The sequence below is a fragment of the Oncorhynchus mykiss genome, chromosome 3 (assembly GCF_057628025.1).
Source record: "Oncorhynchus mykiss isolate SJ-2025 chromosome 3, ASM5762802v1, whole genome shotgun sequence".
Taxonomy (NCBI): Eukaryota; Metazoa; Chordata; class Actinopteri; order Salmoniformes; family Salmonidae; genus Oncorhynchus; species Oncorhynchus mykiss.
Window position 1 is genome coordinate 45,162,170 of NC_143024.1, and position 5,004 is coordinate 45,167,173.

Here is a 5,004-nt window from a genome sequence, read left to right on the forward strand (position 1 = left end):
TTTGATCAAGGATTGCTTTATTTGACATTGTGGATTGACTTACACCTCAACAGGATCAGAGTGTTGTTATTTATTTTCTATTATGGTTTTCAAACGGACTGTACGATAGCATTGGGATATTGCAAGGATTGATCCACTATCATTTTGGATTTCCCTGAATTCGGCTGACATTACTTTCACTGTGTATTTTATTGTATAGCTAAAACACAAATAACACATACTAAGTGTTTGCCATTAACACATAGTTTGGCATTTGTTTTCAACCTATAGTTAGTGTTGCTATATCATCAATTGGTGCATTGATTGGATTGTGTGGGACTTTGAACTCACAGAAACATCTGTCCTACTGTATGTACGGCTAACAGTGCTGAGACTGCTGAGTGAATACTTTTTTTTTTTACCGTTAGTCTGAATGCTAAGCATTAGACTGGAATCACTGGGATCGGTCCAGGGTGATTTGGTACTGTCTGGTGTTAACTGGGCTGGACTGGGAACTGGCCCCAGGATGTAACGGTATTACTAGTCAACAGACTGACTGAACACGGGCCACAGACACACAGATAGACCGCACCACCAGGGGCATCTAATCAAACAACTCCTCCTTACCCTCACCCAGCTTGTGATCAATAAAAAGCCTATAGCAAACCAGATCAGACAGTTAGGAGCAGCGTCACACCCCCGGCAAGGCTAAGGGGAGAATACAGTGCAACCCCTCCCCACTCTCGCTTTCTCTATTGTTCTCTCTCTATGGTAATCCCACTCTGTTTTTACTCTAAAATTGCCTCAAGCATAGAGTAATTTGACATATTGATCAATATGTCTCAATGTCAACACACTCCTGCTGTCTCCAGGATTTCCAATTAGTCTCTTATTGGATTGGTTGTGCTCAACATACTAAATTCCATTGTGTTATTGGTCGACGATGGATTTATTTGTATGTTATCAGTACCAGTGTACCTAATTTATTAACGTTAACTCTCTGCTCACACCTCCTCCAATAACATCAGATTATTAAATCGACTAATATACCAATGTAATATAATTAGATTTGCTTCCTACTCGCTCTCTATACTCTCTTCAACTGTTACTTCAAAATATTCCCTTCCCATACTACTGCCTGTATAAATCTTCCATCTCTTTGTACACCTAAATCCTCTTATTTCCCCTCTGTGCCTCAACCCCATTACCTCTTCCCCTTTCTCCATCTCTCCCTATACACATTGCTCTCTGCACTTAAGCAGTGGTGTAAAAATACTTGAAAGTACTACTTAAGTCGTTTTTTTTTTGTATTGTCACGCCTGCTCCCAATCCCCCTCTCTGGCGCTCGAGGGCGCCAGGCTGCCCTTCGTTACGCACACCTGTCACCATCATTACGCGCAGCTGTGCAATATTGGACTCACTCTGTCTGCTCCTCACTCTGTTCCCTGTGTCAGCATATTGTCGTAATGTTTCCCTTGTCCAGGCGCTGTCCTTGTTTCGTTCATGTCCATTATTCTTTAAATGTTCACTTCCTGTACTTGCTTCTTGTCTCCCAGCGTCTGTCCTCACAGGTATCTGTACTTTATATTTTTGACAACTTTTACTTTTACTTCACTACATTCCTAAAGAAAATTATGTACTTTTTACTCCATACATTTTCCCCGACACCCAAAAGTACTCGTTAGTTTTTGAGTGCTTAGCAGGACAGGAAAATGGTCTGATTCACACAATTATCATGAGAATATCCCTGGTCATCCCTACTGCCTCTGATCTGGCAGACTCACTAAACACATGCTTCATTAGTAAATTATGTCTGAGTGTTTGAGCATTCCCCTGGCTATCCGTAATTATAATAAAATAACAAGAAAACGGTTCCGTCAGATTTACTTAATATAAGGAATTTGAAAGGATTTCTACTTTTACTTTTGAATCTTAAGTATATTTTAGCAATTATGCTTACTTTTGATACTTAACTATATTTAAAACCAAATACTTTTAGACTTTTACTCAAGTAAGAGTAGTCACTGGGTAACTTTCACTTTTACTTGAGTCATTTTCTATTAAGGTATCTTTACTTTTACTCAAGTATGACAATTGGGTACTTTTTCCACCACTGCACGTAGGCACCTCGCGGGTCAAATTGAGGGTCTCTGTGTTTGTAAAGGGTGCTAGCCCACAAAGTGGACGACGGCATATAAAAGAGATGACGTACTCTGGATAATTATTTCAGGTACTTCGTATGTTTTATTTTATTTTCTACTTTCTTTTGGAAATGACACAAGTCACCTTCCTGGTTCCAGTCTGCCAGTCTGGGGGAGACAGACAGGCGGATGGACAGACGGACGGACGGACAGACACCTGTAACCTGACTTTGTTTGACCTTGTTTACCCCTACCTGGCATCATGTCACACCAGGACCTTGTCAGTAACACTGGCACCCCTGAGGCCCCGCAGCCTAGCGTCTGTCTGTCCCAAGACCGTCTGCCGTAGTGAACCCAGACACCCTCTCCTCTAACCCATCCCACCCTGCTCACCCTGTCCCTGTCTAGTGTCTGTCTACCCCCATCATCCAAAAGGTGGAACAGATAATCATGCATTCATGTAATGAATTATAGAATAGAGCACACATTGAGAGGCACAGGGTCAGCCACAGAGCAGCACAACTGAATATAGAGTTGGAGCTCTTTCACTCGGTTTAGGGAAAAATTGTGTTGCATTTGTCTAGATAGTCAAATGTGTCCAGAATGTGTACAAATAAAAAATAATCAAGACAGTCCATAACGTTGTAGGAGTCTGACACCATTGTTTCAAGTTGTTATTGTTGTTTTCTTAGTAAGGCTTTTGAGCGTTAGTGTTATTACAGTTTGTAAATAGAAAATACGCTGTCTTATTTTTTGTCTTATTCAATAACATGTGACCTTGATGTTTGTATTTTAGTGAGAGAGAAACAGAAAAAGAGAAAGGCAGAATCCCAATTAAAACTATTTTATTTTAGCATTATTATAGCCAGCAGAGGGCACCCTTTTCCAATGTTCCTCAAAACTGCAGTGTTTCCCAACTGTTGGGACGTCACAACTGGTTTGACTTGTTCTGTCTACTTGCCTCACACGGCATCCAAATGTCAGTAAATTACATCAGATTTTTTCTGTGCACATTTTTTGTACAGTAAACCATACATTTAATCATAATTTTATTTTATTTATTTAATTATTCCCCACACATCTTAAACAAAGACAACGGGATTAGGCCTATTTATTTAACCTTTATTTAGCTAGGCAAGTCAGTTAAGAACACATTCTTATTTACAATGACGGCCTACCCAGACCAAACCCAGACGACGCTGGGCCAATTGTGCGCCGCCCTATCCCAATCACGGCCGGATGTGATGCAATTAAATGAAGACACTGACTTGAATCAGTCAAATGAGAATGATACAATGACAAAATGAAATAAAGCAAATTGAGTTGAAGTGAATTATAGATACAACACGGTGGTGTCAGTTGCCTTACATTGCTACTGTAATCTGAAAGTGCTCCCGATGAAGCCATGGAGATACAGTATAATGCATGTTCCATTCAATTATGTAGGTGAAGTCATGGCCACCAGAGTAGACCATTTGCTTTACAGGGCTGATTTGACCCACCTCCTGCTGACCTTACCACTGATCTTCAGTGCTGGGGTCTCAACTTACTATTGAGAGTAAGAATAGTAGAATACACTAGATACAATTTTGATATTTGGTTATGTTTCATTTGGCAGTTTTTTTTCTTATGTCAGTCACTGACAGTCACTCAATTAGCCATGTCAGCTAAGCATTTTTAGATTGGTAGTTAGTTTAGCCAGTTATCTAAACTTGTTGTAATTATGGCCGAATACTCACCGAGCGTGCAGGGCACTTGCCCAGGGCCCTGACCTCAAGGGGGCCCCCATTGGTTGTGTTAGTTATTCTCACTCAGACATCATATTAACATGGCATAAGTCATGGCAAAATGTGTAGAATTGCAGGAAATGAGCTTTAAATCATTTTTAAAGAGCGTCTGCCCCTAAAAAATCAACCTCTTGTTTTGAAAATGGCATATATGGCATCAATATGAGTAAGTAACATTTATTAGTCAGAAACATTTATTGACTACAAAGTGTAAAAACAGGATACTTTTGGTCATAAAGTCAATCTCATCCAAAACTGAGATCTGGAGATGCTAGAAAATATTGTGTGTCACAGAATGAAGGGTACCATAACAATTTTCTATGGGTTGGGTTCATTTTAATTCTGCCCACATGCCCACAGCTGGCTGCAACATCAATTATAATGCCCATGGTCAATTTGGTTTGACATTCGATATCACTATGGGGCTAATTAGGGACCATCAGTAATTTACACAATGGTCACTGGACAATATTTTAAAAGGTCAAAAGCTCCACATTTCAATGACCTTAAAAACCTCAAAGCAACTATACATTGTAGAAATTCATATACAAATATTGAGCGCATTTAATGAGACAACAAAAATGTGTGCAACATGAAAATATTGGGTCATTAGCATTGTGTAATTTATTGACGGTCCCTAACTATCCCCAGAGATAGGCTATCCAAAGTTAAACCAATTTTTACATGGTCACATGGGTTCCATGGTTAGCTGAAGCTAAAAATAATTTTTAAAAAGATTGGCTAACTCTTCCCACCTGCAAACACACACATAAAACCACATCAGGTTTGTATTCAGTCATGGCCACTATAATTTCGTAATGAACCAAATCAGAGAGGAAGAGGCGAAGAAAGAGAATTTACTCCACCCTAAAATCTGTCCTGTGAGCTAAACCCTTTTTTGTATGGAGATCTATGAGAGTGTCGAATTACGTGATGTTTATTTAATCGAATAGAAGTGTCGTAATGTTTAAGCTGTTACACGTGTACTGATAGGCATATGAGTGGATGATCTTTGAGAAAAACTATTTAGTTGTTCCTTTTGTTCAAACATGTATCTGCCCTCTCATTGGCTAGAATGGCCCCACCTGATCTCGCCT